This window comes from Nycticebus coucang, chromosome 2, assembly GCF_027406575.1.
Source record: "Nycticebus coucang isolate mNycCou1 chromosome 2, mNycCou1.pri, whole genome shotgun sequence".
Lineage (NCBI taxonomy): Eukaryota > Metazoa > Chordata > Mammalia > Primates > Lorisidae > Nycticebus > Nycticebus coucang.
The window spans coordinates 72,019,445-72,036,363 of NC_069781.1; the positions used below are offsets into that span (position 1 = coordinate 72,019,445).

The following is a 16,919-nucleotide window of genomic DNA, read 5'->3' on the forward strand; positions in this document are numbered from 1 at the left end:
AAGGAGGCTAGTTGCTGCATTCCTAGACCTGGCATTGCCTTTACTGAGGTAAATAAAGGAGAAGTTATTCAAATCTACAAGGAGAGAACAAACTTCACTTCATATTCCTGACTTAGTTAAATTTTGAGTTTTTGCTACTTGACCTCATTAAAGAGGGTTACCCTAGCTGGGTGACTATACTGTGCTTTCCTGCTAACAGTCAACTTGTGGGTTGCGACCCACCCCCCCTTTTTTTGAGACAGAGTCTCACTTTATCGTCCTCGGTAGAGTGCTGTGGTGTCACAGCTCACAGCAACCTTGTGACCCCATTTTGACAATGAAAATACATTGCAGTGGGCGGCGCCTGTGGCTCAGTGAGCAGGGCGCCGGCCCCATATACCGAGGGTGGTGGGTTCAAACCCGGCCCCGGCAAAACCTCAACAAAAAAATAGCCGGGTGTTGTGGCGGGCACCTGTAGTCCCAGCTACTCGGGAGGCTGAGGCAGGAGAATCGCCTAAGTCCAGGAGTTGGGGGTTGCTGTGAGCTGTGTGACGCCACGGCACTCTACCGAGGGCAATAAAGTGAAACTCTGTCTCTACAAAAAAAGAAAATACATTGCAGCATTAGGAAGGTTGAGAACCATTGTACTAACGCCTGAGTTTTGAATGTACCCCACAGAACTCACAGAGACAAACACTGCAAGCCCTGGATAGGTATCTCACACATTCAAATAGCTTCTCTCATTTCAACACACACTTTCATCTCACAATTATTGAGCTCTTCCTATGTGGTAGACATTAAGAGAGAATAAGACGAATCAAATCAATTTTTGCCTTGTATGCATTTGTATCTCGTTTGGGTTCTGTTTTCAAAATTCATATTAAGGGCGGCGCCTGTGGCTCAGTCAGTAAGGCGCTGGCCCCATATACCAAGGGTGACGGGTTCAAACCCAGCCCTGGCCAAACTGCAACCAAAAAATAGCCGGGCATTGTGGCAGGCGCCTGTAGTCCCAGCTACTTGGGAGGCTGAGGCAAGAGAATCGCTTAAGCCCAGGAGTTAGAGGTTGCTGTGAGCTGTGTGAGGCCACGGCACTCTACCGAGGGCCATAAAGTAAGACTCTGTCTCTACAAAAAAAAAAAAAAAATTCATATTAAGTTTTCAGCTCCTTGATGGCAGAAACAATGTTAGTATAGTTGTTAAAAATGTAGACTTTAGGGCAGTGCCTGTGGCTCAGTTGGTGGGGCGCTGGCCCCATATACCGAGGTTGGCAGGTTCAAACTGCAACCAAAAAATAGCCGGCGTTGTGGCTGGCGCCTGTAGTCCCAGCTACTCGGGAGGCTGAGGCAAGAGAATCGCTTAAGCCCAGGAGTTAGAGGTTGCTGTGAGCTGTGTGTGGCCATGGCACTCTACCGAGGGCCATAAGGTGAGACTCTGTCTCTACAAAAAAAAAAAAAAAAATGTGGACTTTAAGCGAGGCACGGTGGCTCATGCCTGTAATCCCAACACTCTGGGAGGCCAAGGCGGGAGGATCACTTAAGCTCACAGGTTCAAGACCAGCCTGAGCAAGAGAGAGACCCCGTTTCTAAAAATAGCCGGGCATTTGGCAGGCGCCTATAGTCCCAGCTACACAGGAGGCTGAGGCAAGGGAATCGCTTGAGCCCAAGAGGTTGCTGTGAGCTGTGACACCACAGCACTTTACCAGAGGTAACAAAGCGAGACTCTGTCTCAAAAAACAAAAACAAAAACAAAAAAAAACTGGACTTTGTTCTCAAGAAAAGACTTGGACTTGAGTTTTATCTTTAACCTTACTGTATCTTTGAGCATAGTACCTTTGATGAGTCTCAGTTTTCTGATGAGTACAAAGGGAGTAACACCTAAACTGTTCTGGTGGGATGATGTTGAGGATTTAATATGCCACAGCTTCTGGTGCTCAGAACAGTGCCTTGCATGGTAAGTTCCCAATATATTGTAGCAAGCAAAAGGGGAGGGGCAGAGTCAGAATTGGCACTTTTCATCCAGGGAGCATAGGTTTACAGACAGCAACTTTGTGAAACCATAGCCTATGCGGCCTCTGTGGAGCAACAATGCACTCTGCTCCTTTGATAGCTCCAGTACTGATTGATACCTACAGCCCCTCCCTCCCTCGCCCCAACTCCAGACCCGGAATACTAAGTAGTTTGGAGTAAGTATGCTTTGAAGATATAACCACTATAAGATAGGGGGATGTTGTGTAACCTTGTACTCCATGAAGAGGAATCTGTTTAATATATACTATGATCATTAATAACATTGCTGATGCTTCCTTTCACTGTGAAAATATAAAGACAAATATAATGACAAAGAAAATATAAAGACAAATATAATGACAGAGAAACAGGAGTGCAGAACAACTCTTTGAGGAGATACCCTTTCTGCTCTGTTCTCTGAAATTGCTGGCTTTCTTTCTTTCTTTTCTTTTTTTTTTTTTTGAGACAGAGTCTCACTATGTCACCCTCAGTAGAGTGCAGTAATATCACAGCTCACAGCAACCTCAAACTCTTGGCCTTATGTGATTCTCTTGCCTCAGCCTCCCAAGTAACTGGGACTACAGATGCCCACTACAATGCCTGGCTATTTTTTATTGCAGCTGTCATTGTCGTTTAGCAGGCCCGGGCCAGGTTTGAAACTGCCAGCCTTGGTGTATGTGCTACAGGTGCCAAACCATAACCACTGTGCTACAGGTGCCAAACTCAAAATTGCTGGCTTTCTGTAAATAAAAGTAGAATTGTGGCATGGCGCCTGTAACTCAAGTGGCTAAGGCGCCAGCTACATACACCAAAGCTGGAGGGTTCGAATCCAGCCTGGGTCTGCCAAACAACAACTACAACCAAAAAATAGCCTGATGTTGTGGCGGGCACCTGTAGTCCCAGCTACTTGGGAGGCTGAGGCAAGAAAATCGCTTAAGCCCAGGAGCCGGAGGTTGCTGTGAGCTGTGATGCCACGGCAATCTACTCAGGGCAACAACTTGAGGCTCTCTCTCAAAAAAATAAATAAAAAATAAAAGCAGAATTGTTTGTTATTTGTTTAGCAAGCCCAGGCAGGGTTCAAGCCCACCACCCTCAGTATATGGGGTTAGCACTCTAACCATTGAGCGACAGGTAGCCAACCAAAAGTAGAATTGGTATTTTTTGTTTGTTTTTGTTTTTGTTTTTGTTTTCAAGACAGAGTCTCACTATGTAGCCCTGGGTAGACTGTTGTGGTATCATAGCTCACAGGAACCTCAAACTCTCAGGCTCAAGCGATTCTCCTACCTCAGCCACCCAAGCAGCTGGGACTACAGGTGCCAGCTACAAAACCCAGCTATTTTTTGTTGCAGTTGTCATTGTTGGTTATCTGGCCTGGGCCGGGTTCCAACCCACCAACTTTGGTGTATGTGGCTGGCACTGTAACCACTGTGCTATGGGCACTGAGCCCAAAAGTAGAATTGTTGATCTCTCATCCATTTCTCTGTTGATTGGTGTGGGTGACAGGCAGCAACACACACAGTGATAATTTGGTCAATCCCCCATCTCTAGGGCCTTGAGTTTTGTTTTGTTTTGTTTTAGTGTAATAATTGAAACTTTTAATTTGTTTTATTATTTTTTTGTTTAGGTTCAAGGACCCAGGAAGCTAAATTTTACAAATTCTTTTTTTTTTTTTAATTTATCGTTTGGGATTCATTGAGGGTACAAGAAACCAGGACCTTGAGTTTTATTCCAAGTTGGTTGATACCAAAAGGGAAGAACATGGCTCGACTCCCATAGCTCAAGTGCTTAGGGTGCCGGCCACAGATACCGAGGCTGGTGAATTCGAGTCTGGACTGGGCCTGCCAAACAACAATGACAACTGCAACTAAAAAAGTTGAGCTTTGTGGGGGCACCTGTAGTCTGAGCTACTTGGGAAGCTGAGGCAAGGGAATCACTTAAGCCCATGGGTTTGAGGTTGCTGTGAGTTGTGATGCCACGGCACCCTACCAAGGGCGACATAGTCAGAGTCTGTCTCAAAAATAAAAGAAAAAAAGAAAAGAAAGAAAGGAGGAACATTTACAATGAATAAAGAGTCATTAAGTAATTGGCAATGAAAATGTTACATTAGCAATTCCCTCTGAAAGTAAATAAAACCGGCTCAGCGCCTATGGTCAGTGGCTAGGGTGCCAGCCACATACACCAGAGCCAGTGGGTTCAAATCCAGCCCAGGCCTGCCAAACAGTGACAACTACAACACCAACAAAAAAAATAGCCGGGCGTTGTTGCAGGCGCCTGTAGTCCCAACTACTTGGGAGGCTGAGGTAAGAGAATCACTTAGTCCAAGAGTTTGAGGTTGCTGTGAGCTGTGATACCAAAGCACTCTACCCAGGGCAACATAGTAAGACTCTGTCTCAAAAGAAAAATAAATAAATAATTAATTTTTGAAAAGAAAGTAAATAAACCAAGTTATGCTGATAAGGAAATTTAAATGAAAATTAAAACTATGGGCTCAGTGCCTGTAGCTCAGGTGGCTAGGGTGCCAGCCATATACACCAGAGCTGGCAGGTTCAAATCCAGCCCAGGCCAAAAAATAGCTGGGCATTGTGGAAGGTGCCTGTAGCCCCAGCTACTTGGGAGGCTGAGGTAAGAGAATCTCTTGAGCCCAGGTGTTTGAGGTTGCTGTGAGCTGTGACATAATGGCACTCTACCCAGACTGACAGTTTGAGACTCTGTATCAAAAAAAAAGGGGGGAGGGGTGGTGGTGCCTATGGCTCAGTGAGTAGGGCACTGGCCCCAACCTAAGGGTGGTGGGTTCGAACCCTGCCCTGGACAAACTGCAACAGAAAAAACAGCCAGGCATTGTGGTGGGCGCCTATAGTCCCAGCTACTCAGGAGGCTGAGGCAAGAGAATATCCTAAGCCCAAGAGCTGGAGGTTGCTGTGAGCTGTGACGGCGCAGCACTCTACCAAAGGCAACAAAATGAGACTCTGTCTCAAAAAAAAGAAAAAAAAATTAAAACTGTGATCTGCAGTGTGCCAAGTCTTTATGATCCCTGTTACCAGGTCAGAGACTAAAGAGTTTACAGAGTTGTAAGGATCACAAAGGTTGTGGGATGAGCAAGTTTAAGGATCTGAGTCAACTTCTAGAAGGACTCACATCCAGCCCCACAAAAGTTGGAGGGAAGTGGAGTCCAAGGCAGAGCTGCTTAGGACCTCTTTGAATAGCAATCATAAAACACTTTTACCTTGGCCGGGCATGGTGGCTCACGCCTAAAATCCTAGCACTCTGGGAAACCAAGGTGGGTGGATTGCCTGATCTCACAGGTTCCAGACCAGCTGGAGCTAGTGAGTTATGATGCCACGGCACCCTACCAAGGGTGACATAGTGAGAGTCTGTCTCAAAAATAAAAGAAAAAAAGAAAGAAAGAAAGGAGGAACATATACAATGAATAAAGAGTCATTAAGTAATTGGCAATGAAAATGTTATTGGTTCTCAACCTTCCTAATGCCATAACCCTTTAATACAGTTCCTCATGTTGTAATGACCCCCAACCATAAAATTATTTTCATTGCTAATTCAGAACTATAATTTTGCTACTGTTATGAATCATAATGTAAATATTTGATATGCAGGATGTATTTAGTCGACCCCTGTGAAAGGGGTCACGACTCACAGGTTGAAAACCCCTGAGCTAGAGCAAAACCCCGTCTCTAAAAATAGCCAGGCCTTGTGGCAGGTGCCTGTAGTCCCAGCTACTTTGGAGGCTGAGGCAAAAAACTTGCTTGAGCCCACGAGTTGGAGGTTGTTGTAAGCTAAGATGCCAGGGCACTCTACTGAGGGTGACAAAGCGAAACTCTGTCTCAAAAATAAATAAATAAATAAAATTAAATTACATTTTAACTTCTATGATGTTCAACATACAACATGACAGCCTATTATTTAGTTTTAGTTCTCACAAACAGAATGATGTAGGGTTCTTTAGGGAGAGTTATTATTTTATAATATTATTTATTGATTGCTTTCCCTTTAAATCACTAATATCTGGTTCAATTCTCACAAAGTTGAATCAAGTTGATTTGTACTTAGCATCTATTGTTTCCAAGTTAGATATTTAAAAGTCTTTGTTTAAGTCTCAGTGATACAATTTATTTCAATTAACATGTAAAGACTTTCATGTTTCTTGTTTTTGTTTTGTTTTTTTTTGCAGCTTTTGGTTGGGGCCAGGTTTGAACCTGCCACCTCCAGTATATGGGGCCAGAACCCTACTCCTTGAGCCACAGGAGCCACCCTCATGTTTCTTTAGAGCTCTGATTTCGCCTTAGAAATCCATGGTTGTTTTTTTTTTGAGACAGAGTCTCACTTTGTCACCCTGGGTAGAGTGCCGTGGCGTCACAGCTCACAGCAGCCTCTAACTCTTGAGCTTAAGTGAATCTCTTGCCTCAGCCTCCCAAATAGCTGGGACTACAGGCACCCACCACAATGCCCACCTATTTTTTTGTTGCAGTTGTCATTGTTGTTTAGCTGGCATAGGCCAGGTTCGAACCCACCAGCCCTGATGTCTGTGGCTGGCTCCCTAACCACTGAACTACAGGCAGCAAGACTTATTTGCTTATCTTTAAAATGGAGTGAATAATATTAACTCCAAGAGTTGTAGGAACATCTGAAATAGAGTAGGCCCATGTACAACCTGGTGAATGAAAGATGCTCAAATAAACAGGTGTGCAAGCTCAGCATCCATAGCTCAGTGGTTAGGGTGCTGGCCACATACACCTGAGCTGGTGACTTGGAACCCGTCCCAGGCCTGTTAAACAAGGACAACTACAACAACAAAAAAATGGCCATCGTTGTAGCTGTAGTCCCAGCTACTTGGGAGGCTGAGGCAAGAGAATTGCTTAAGACCAAGAGTTTGAGCTTGCTGTGAGCTGTGACGCTGCAGCACTCTACCAAGGGTGGCACAGTGAGACTCTGTCTCAAAAAAAAAAAAAGGCTCTTCTCCATTGTGGTGAGTGTGAGTAGTCTCGTTTGTCGCCATGTCCTCTCCTAAGACTTTCAGAATCAAGCGGTTTTTGGCCAAGAAACAAAAACAAAATTGTCCCATTCCCCAGTGGATTTGAATGAAAACCGGTAATAAAATCAGGTACAACTCGAAGAGGAGACACTGGAGAAGAACCAAGCTGGGTCTATAAGAAATTACACATGAGACGGCATGTACTTATGCTATATTACAGTCACTATCATCATCTTACCATATCAAGCTGAAAATGTCGTCAGTTGAACATTTGCCACACTTCATTGGGAAAATGAGTTTTCTCTTCATTTATGTGCTATTCCCTAATAAGCTGGTGCAGTAATAAATATGTGAGACCCTGAAAAAAAAAAAAAAAAACAACAGAGGGTGGTGCCTGTGGCTCAAGGAGTAGGGCGCCGGTCCCATAAGCCGGAGGTGGCGGGTTCAAACCCAGCCCTGGCCAAAAACCACAAAAAAAAAAAAAAAAAACAGAAAGAAAGAAAAGAAAAACAGATGTGCTCTCCTCACTTTTTCCAATTAGAAAAAAGTACAAGGGCTGAGCATGGTGGCTAACGCCTGTAATCCCAGCACTCTGGGAGGCCGAGGCAGGTGGATTGCCTGAGCTCACAGGTTCTAGACCAGCCTGAGCAAGAGAGAGACCTCCATCTCTAAAAATAGCTGGGCATTGTGGCAGATAACCGTAGTCCCAACTACTCAGGAGGCTGAAGCAAGAGATCGCTTGAGCCCAGGAGTTTGACGTTGCTGTGCGCTGTGACGCCATGGCACTCTACCATGGGTGACAAATAAGACTGTGTCTCAAAAAACCCCCAAACAATGGTACAGTCAACCCACCATATATGTGGGTTCCCCCTCCTTGGATTCAACCAATTATAGATCAAAAATATTTGAGGCAGGCGAGGCATGGTATAATCCTAACAGTCTGGGAGGCCCAAGCAGGTGGATTGCTTGAGCTCAGGAGTTTGAGACCAGCCTCAGGGTCTACTGCCATACCACCCTGAAAGCGCCCGATCTCGTCTGATCTCGGAAGCTAAGCAGGGTCGGGCCTGGTTAGTACTTGGATGGGAGACCAGCCTCAGCAACAGCAAGATCTCATCTCTACTAAGGAAAAAAGAAAAACTAGCCAGGCATTGAGGCAGGCACTTGTAGTCCTAGCTACTTGGGAAGCTGAGGCAAGAGGATTGCTTGAGCCCAAGAGTTTGAGGTTACTAGAGCTATGACACCAAGGACTCTACCTTGGGCAAGAGTGAGACTCTGTTGTGACTTTGTTGTGACAAAGAAGGCCTGTTTGCTGTTTATGGTGAACATATCTTGCTTTGTAAGCTTATATCTTGCTCTCTTTTATTGAGAAAGGTCTCTCTCTTTCTCAATAAACTTTGTTTCACACTTGCTTTAAATAGATATTTTTTGGGGGGTGGCGCCTGTGGCTCAGTGGATAGGGTGCCGGCCCCATACATCGGGTGGTGGGTTCAAACCTGGCCGCAGCCAAACTGCCAAAAAAAAAAAAAAAAAATCCTTCGGGCAGCACCTGTGGCTCAAAAGAGTGGTGTGCTGGCCCCATATGCCCGAGGTGGAGGGTTCAAATCCAGCCCTGGGCAAAAACTGCAAAAAAAAAAATTGTTTTTGTGGGCAGCACCTGTGGCTCAGTGGGTAGGGCACCAGCCCCATATACCGAGGATGTCAGATTTGAACCTGGCCCTGGCCGAACTGCAACAAAAAAATAGCCGGGTGATGTGGCGGGTGCCTGTAGTCCCAGCTACTATACCACGGCACAATACTGAGGGAGATAAAGTGAGACTCAGTCTCTAAAAAAACATACATTTTTTTTTTTTTGCGGGAGGGGGGTGTCTTGGCGCCCGTAGCACAGTAGTTATGGCGCTGGCCACATGAACTGAGGCGGGTAGGTTTGAATCCAGCCTAGGCCAACTAAACAATAATGACAACTGCAACAAAAAGAAATAGCCGGGCATTGTGGTGGGGGCCTATAGTCCCAGCTACCAGGGAAGCTGAAGCAAGAAAATCGCTTAAGCCCAAGAGTTTGAGGTTGCTTTTTTTTTTTTTTTTGGCCAGGGCTGGGTTTGAACCCACCACCTCCGGCATATGGGACCGGCACCCTACCCGCTGAGCCACAGGTGCCACCCCTGAGTTTGAGGTTGCTTTGAGCTGTGATGCCACAGCATTCTACTGAGGGCGACATAATGAGACTCTGTCTCAAAAAAAAATAAGTCCATGATAATTTTCATGATATCTGACATAGATAAGGAAAAAATAGCCTCAGAAAATCAGCACGCAGCCATAGGGCTGCAGGTTAGACACCCCTGGTCTAGATCTTTTTACTTATACACAAAGATCCAATTATTAAGACAATGAGGTTAGCCTAAAAAGAAAAAAAATATCTTTTTTTTTGAAACAGAGCTTCAAGCTGGGTAGAATACCGTGGCATCACAGCTCACAGCAACCTCCAACTCCTGGGCTCAAGCGATTCTCCTGCCTCCACATCCCAAGTAGCTGGGACGACAGGCACCTGCCACAATGCCCGGCTATTTTTTGGTTGCAGCCGTCGTTGTTGGGCGGGCCTGGGCTGGATTCGAACCCATCAGCTCAGGTGTATGTGGCTGGCGCCTTATCCGTTTGAGCCACAGGCTCCGAGCCCAAAAAGGAAAGAAATTTTTTAATATGACATAGTGTTGGGAGAATGGGAAAAGCTGCCTCAAATCTGTTTCTCACTCACCAGATCACTTGTCCTTAAGGAGGGACACAGCATCTTCAAAGGTCAAGTGCATAGTTAGTTAAGGGAGAGGATTATAAAAAAACTACAGAATAGGGCGGCGCCTGTGGCTCAGTGAGTAGGGTGCCAGCCCCATATGAGTCTGTCTCTACAAAAAAAACCCAAAAAACAAAAACAAACAAACAGGGCGGCGCCTGTGGCTCAGTGAGTAGGGCGCCAGCCCCATATGCCGAGGGTGGCGGGTTCAAACCCAGCCCCGGCCAAACTGCAACCAAAAAATAGCCGGGCGTTGTGGCGGGCGCCTGTAGTCCCAGCTGCTCGGGAGGCTGAGGCAAGAGAATTGCGTAAGCCCAAGAGTTAAGAGGTTGCTGTGAGCCGTGTAACGCCACGGCACTCTACCGGAGGGCGGTACAGTGAGACTCTGTCTCTACAAAAAACAAACAAACAAAAAAACTACAGGATAAATTAGCCAGGTTTTGTGGTGGCGCCTGTAGAAGCTGCACTGGGGAGACTGAAGAAAGAGGATCATCTAACCCCAGGAGTTTGAGGTTTCTGTGAGCTTTGATGACACTACATGCTCTAGACAGGCCACAAAGCAGAAGCACTGGGTCAGACTTCAAATTACGGTGCATGTAATTCTTCGAAATGAGCACTAGATAGCAGCATTCAGGTAGGATTCTCTATACCAGACTAAATGGTCTTCTCCCCTCACCCCCATCCCACATTTATTTATTTATTTATTTATTTTTAGAGACAGAGTCTCACTTTATCACCCTTGTAGGGTGCCGTGGCGTCAGAGCTCACAGCAACCTCCAACTCCTGGACTTCAGCGATTCTCTTGCCTCAGCCTTCTGCCCGGCTGTTTTTTGTTGCAGTTTGGCCTGGGTCAGGTTCGAACCCGCCACCCTTGGTATATGGTGCCAGTGCCCTACCCACGGGCCACAGGTGCTACCCCCATGCCAGAAGACAGGCAGCTGTAGCTCAGCAGCGGTAGCACAGTAATTACGGCACCAGCCACTTAACACCAAGGCTGGCAGGTTCAAACCCAGCCTGGGCCAGCTAAACAAATATGACAACTGCAACAAGAAAATAGGTGGGTGCCTATAGTCCCAGCTACCCTGTTTCCCCGAAAATAAGACATCCTCTGAAAATAAGACCTACTTACAGGAACGATAAGACGTCCCCTGAAAATAAGACCTAGCGTATCTTTGGGAGCACACCTTAAAATAAGACACTGTCTTATTTTCAGGGAAACAGGGTACTTAGGATGCTGAGGCAAGAGAATTGCTTAAGCCCAAGAGTTGGAGGTTGCTGTGAGATGTGACGCCATGGCACTCTACTAAAGTGAGACTCTGTCTCAAAACAAAAACAAAAATAAAACAAAACAAAAAAGGCAATCCTGTTGATTGCCTCAGTTGAAACAGCAATTGAGAGGTTGGCGCTGTGGCTCATGCTTGTAATCCTAGCACTCTGGGAGGCAGAGATGGGAGGATCATTTGAGTTTAGGAGTTTGAGAGTAGCCTTAGCAAGAGCCAGACCTGTTTCATACTAAAAGTAGAAAAATTACTTGGGAGACTAACACAGAAGGATCATTTGAACACAGGTGTTTGAGGTTGCCTTATTTTTCTTCCTTCCTTCTGTTACTTTCGTTCATGCTTTCTACAAGTACTTCTTCTTTTTTTTTTTTTAAGTGAACTCAAAACATTCTAATGTTTTTCTTTATTTATGAAGAAAAGTAAAAATACTTATTAAATTTAGACACACTTAAATATTCATATTAAAATGTCTACAATAACCACTAAAACAATGGAAATGGAGTGCGTAGAAACCTGCACAAAGGACAGAAATGGAATTAAAGAAGAAAACATTAATGAAATTCAATATTGAAATACAAATAACTAGAAGTACTTCTTAAGTGTGTCAGATTGGAGCCAACGGTGGGAAGGTAAAATTATTCATATGTTTGTAGGGAAAGAAAAATAATTTTCTTTCTACCTTTCATAGTTTTTAGTTGGACAGATCCCTGTAAAAAAGGCAGATTAATGAGAAACAAGCAGAAGTTTAATAACATCTATACCTACACTGTAAATGGGAGATACCCAGAGAAATGATTAAATCTCAGAGGTGGCTTTCAATTCATGCTTAAATATCATGGTTCTCTGAAACAAGAGAGAAAGATGTGAGAAAGGCTAGTAACGGGCAGTAACCAGGAAAAGCATCTTAAAAGTAAAATTTACTGCGAAGATTTAAGTGCTTTCCCTCTCTTTCTCCCTCCCTCCCTTCCTTTCTTCTGTTCTTTATTTTGAGACAGGGCCTCACTCTTTTGCCCAGGCTAGTGTGCAGTGTTGTCATCATAGCTCATTGCAACATCAGATTCCTGGGCTCAAGCAGTGTACCTGCTTCATTCAGGTGTAGGGGATGAGGAACTGAATGTCCACAACCTACTATGTTCAATGCTACTGTGCCCAGATCATTTTTTAAAAACTTATTTTGTAGAGCCAAGGTATCACCATGTTACTCAGGCTTGTCTTTTTTTTTTTTTTTGAGACAGAATCTCACTTTATTGCCCTTGGTAGAGTGCCATAATGTCGCAGCTCACAACAACCTCCAACTCCTGGGCTTAGGCGATTCTCTTGTCTCAGCCTCCCAAGTAGCTGGGTCGACAGGCACATGCCACAAACCCTAGCTATTTTTTGTTGCAGTTTGGCTGGGGCTGGGTTTGAACCTGCCACCCTTGGTATATGGGGCCGGCACCCTACTCACTGAGCCACAGGTGCCACCCCAATTTTTCTATTTTTAGTAGAGACAGGGTCTCACTTTTGCTCAGGCTGGTCTTGAACTCATAAGCTCAAGCAATCAACTGCCTTGGCCTCCCAGAGTGCTAGGATTGCAGGAGTGAGCCACCACACTCGGCCAAAAGAGAAACTTGTACTCTGTTTCAGAGTCTCTCTTGTGTCTCCTATTTCTTAAATACTAGCTCAAAATAATCTTTATGCCAAAGAAGCATATTTTGGGTAAACTATTCTGGCCTCCTAAAAGTTCAAGTCTCTAACCCTTAAAGACATTACAAACTGAAAGAGAAAGAGGACAAGCATGCATTAATATATAAGATTAAGGTGAAATGTGAGTAGTGTGTGTTTTCTCTCAAAAGAAGCTTCTTGGATGGTAAAGGAAGTGTGAGTCATTTTATATTGGGGCAAGCAGAGAGAGGGAGAGGAAGAGAATTAACATTTATTGACAGCTTACTATACCCCAGTACTCTGCTAGGCAATATATATCCAGCATTTCATTTATTTCATCTCCGTTATATTAGGTAGTTATTAATAACTACTTAATGAAGCACCATAAGTATATTCTTTTTTTTCCCCCTAAGACACAGTCTCACTCTGTCACCCTGGGTAGAGTGCTGTTCCATCATAGCTCACAGCAACCTCAAATTCTTTCAATCTTCTTCCCTCAGCCCCTCAAGTAGCTGAGACTATAGGCATATGCCACAACTTCTGGCTAGTTTTTCTTTTTTTTTTTTTTTTTTGTAGAGACAGAGTCTCACTTTATGGCCCTCGGTAGAGTGCCATGGCCTCACACAGCTCACAGCAACCTCCAACTTCTGGGCTTAAGCGATTCTCTTGCCTCAGCCTCCCGAGTAGCTGGGACTACAGGCGCCCGCCACAACGCCCAGCTATTTTTTTTTTTTTTTGGTTGCAGTTCAGCCGGTGCTGGGTTTGAACCCGCCACCCTCGGTATATGGGGCCGGCGCCCTACCGACTGAGCCACAGGAGCCGCCCCTTGGCTAGTTTTTCTATTTTTAGCAGAGATGGAGTGTTGCTCACTCTTGCTTAGGCTGGCCTTGAACTCCTAAACTTAAGCAATCCACTGCCTCGGCCTCCCACAGTGCTAGGATTACAGGTGTGGTATGAGCCACTGTATCCGGCCTTGCATTTTTTTAACTTTTTTTTTTTTTTTAATCAATACAATTTAAGTGTGCTGTGGAAATTTAACTATAGATTCAAGTGTATCATAGATGAAAAAGTTTGAAAAACACTGCCCTAGGCCAGGCAATGTGGCTCACATCTGTAATCCTAGCACTCTGGGAGGCCGAAGTGGGTGAATTGCTTGAGCTCACAGGTTTGAGACCAGCCTGAGCAAAAATCCAGACCCCCTCTCTACTAAAAATAGAAAAACTGAGGCAAGAGGATTGCTTGAGCCCAAGAGTTGGAGGTTACTGTGAGCTATGATGCCACAGCACTCTACCCAGGGAAACAGCTTGAGACTCTGTCTCAAAAAAAAAAAAAAAGAAAGAAAAGAAAGAAGACATTGCCCTAGGGCGGCACCTGTGGCTCAGTGAGTAGGGCGCTGGCCCCATATACCGAGGGTGGCGGGTTCAAACCTGGCCCCAGCCAAACTGCAACAAAAAATAGCCAGGTGTTGTGGCTGGTGCCTGTAGTCCCAGCTTCTTGGGAGGCTGAGGCAAGAGAATCACCTCAGCCTAAGAGCTGTAGGTTGCTGTGAGCTGTGATGCCACAGCACTCTACCCAGGGCAACAAAGTGAGACTCTGTCTCAAAAAAAACAAAAAATAAAACAAACAAAAAAAAGTGCCATTTTGAAAAGGGGGAACAGAAGAGATATTTTAAAAATTCCCCCAGACTGGGCGGCGCCTGTGGCTCAAAGGGGTAGGGCTCTGGTCCCATATGCTGGAGGTGGCGGGTTCAAACCCAGCCCCAGCCAAAAACCACCAAAAAAAAAAAAAAAAAAAAAATTCCTCTAGATACGAAAGATGCCTGTCAAGTAAAGTAGTCTCCCCTTATCTACAGAGTTTCACTATCTGAGGTTTCAGTTACATGGTCAGCTGTGTAGGCAGACAATAAGATATTTTGAGAGAGAGACCACATTCCCATAAATTTTACTACAGCATATTGGTATAATTGTTCTATTTTATTATTAGTTATTATTGTTAATTGCTTTTTTTTTTTTTTTTGAGACACAGTGTTACTTGGTCACCTTGGTAGAGTGTCGTGGCATCTTACCTCACAGCAACCTCAAACTCTTGGTTCAAGCAATCCTCTTGCCTCAGCCTGCCAAGTGGCTGGGACTACAGATGCCCACCACAATGCCCAGCTTTTTTTTTTTTTTGGTAGAGACAGAGTCTCACTTTATCACCTTTGATAGAGTGCCATGGTATCACACAGCTCACAGCAACCTCCAACTCCTGGGTTTAAGCGATTCTCTTGCCTCAGCCTCCTGAGTAGCTGGGACCATAACACCTACCTATTTTTTGTTGCAGTTTGGCCGGGGCTGGGTTTGAACCCGCCACCCTTGGTATATGGGACCGGCCCTCTACTCCCTGAGCCACTGGTGCTGCCCTCCAGCTATTTTTTAGAGATGAGGTCTTGCTCTGCCTCAGGCTGGTCTCGAACCTGTGAGCTCAGGCAATCTACCAGCCTTGGCCTCCTAAGTGCTGGGATCATAGGCATGAGCCACTGCACCCAGCAATATTGCTAATTTCTTGTAGTACCTAATTTATAAATTCAACATTATTGTAAGTATATAAGTATACGAAAACATAATGTGTAAAGAGTTTAGTACTATCTGCAATTTTAGTCATCCACTGGGGGTCTTCAACATATCCCTCGTAGACAAGTGGAGGCTACCACAGATCATTTAGAAGAGTTCATGGCTTAGCACCTGTGGCTCAAGCGGCTAAGGTGCCAGCCACATACACCTGAGCTGGTGGGTTAGAATCCAGCCTGGGCCTGCCAAACGACAATGACAGCTGCAACCAAAAAATAGCAGGGCATTGTGGTGGGTGCCTGTGGTCCCAGCTACTTGGGAGGCGGAGGCAGGAGAATCACTTAAGCCCAGAAGTTGGAGGTTGCTGTGAGCTGTGATGCCACGGAACTCTACCCAGAGTGACAGCTTGAGGCTCTGTCTAAAAAAAAAAAAAAAGACTTTTTCATTTGACACAGCATCTGGCTCTGGTTCTGTTGCCTCCTGCATGCTGATCTTATCCACAAACTCACAGAGTGGGTGGACATTCAGTTCCTCCTCCACTACACCTGAATAGTTTTAACTTATTCAATTTTTTATTCTGGAGCCAAAGATACACCAAGCACTGCCCAGTGAGGTGTGTGCAAATTGCAGGTTTTATTTTGTTCCTGCTTCGGGTCCTTTTCTCCAAATCCCTGTCAAACTGGCAGGTCCTGGAGTATCCTAGAGGACATGCTGGTCACTCCCTTTGTATTTTGTTGAATAAACCATGAAGTGGAGTAAAAGAACAGTGAAAATCCCAGTGGTAGAGCCCAGGTTTTGAAGAAACAAGTTTGAGACTGACAGCGACACTGTACCGCTGTTTTTTTCCAGTCTCTGTGTGATTTTGCACTTGGTAGGAAATATGTGGGCTCAGCCTCAGGCTACGAAAGCCCCTACAATCCCACGGTCTCTGCTAATGTGTCTGGAAGGATTGTCTTTAGCCTCTAACTGGTGTCTAACCCTCTCTGCCCTTGAGCTTCTCTGACAGTCTAACAGTCTGCTTTCCTGCTGAGTTGATTCACAAAGAGGTGACTGAAGGGTGTCAATGGTTTGTAGGAAGATTTGCATGCCCCAGATAAGGGAGTACTGACTTAATTGGCAAGTAAAATTTTACGGGAGCTGGAGCCTTCAGGGAGACAATGAAACCTGGCCATACTGAGGTGGAATTTCTAATTAAAAAGGGAAAATATGATCCAGCGTGGGGGCTTCTGGTCATCCTCGTCCTCAGGTCAGTGGTTAACATCATGTTTCTGCAGAGAGAAGAGCATGGGGACGGGGAGAGCACCCTTTGGAGACTGAATCTGTCCCCCCTCTGAACTGAGAGGGAGAGATCCCAGGCTAGGCTGAGTTCTTCTCCAACCCTGCTTCTGCCCTAGGAGCCAATTGCCTGGAACTGTAGAAAAATCCTACTCCTGGCATAAGGTCAGACCAAGGAATCTAAGAATTTCTGATTCAGTGTGCAGGATATGGAATGCCACAATGGCTTGGCTCACTCAGATTCCAAATGGGATGTCAATGCCCAGGGCTGAGCTAGACATGTAGTTTTGGCAATGACTGACCTGGTTGTGGTCCCAAATACTTTGTCCCCATCTGTATGTAGGTCTTGACCCACACCAGATTCTGAGGTTAATCCATTAATCTGGCCTCTAAGCAGGGGAAATACTTAGGAGCTTT

At 45.2% G+C, this 16,919-nt stretch overlaps 1 pseudogene; it reads left to right on the forward strand.

The window, feature by feature from the left end:
* The first annotated feature begins 6,994 nt into the window (after positions 1–6,994).
* LOC128573025 (60S ribosomal protein L39-like) lies at positions 6,995–7,177 on the forward strand (annotated as a pseudogene).
* Positions 7,178–16,919: the final 9,742 nt, after the last annotated feature.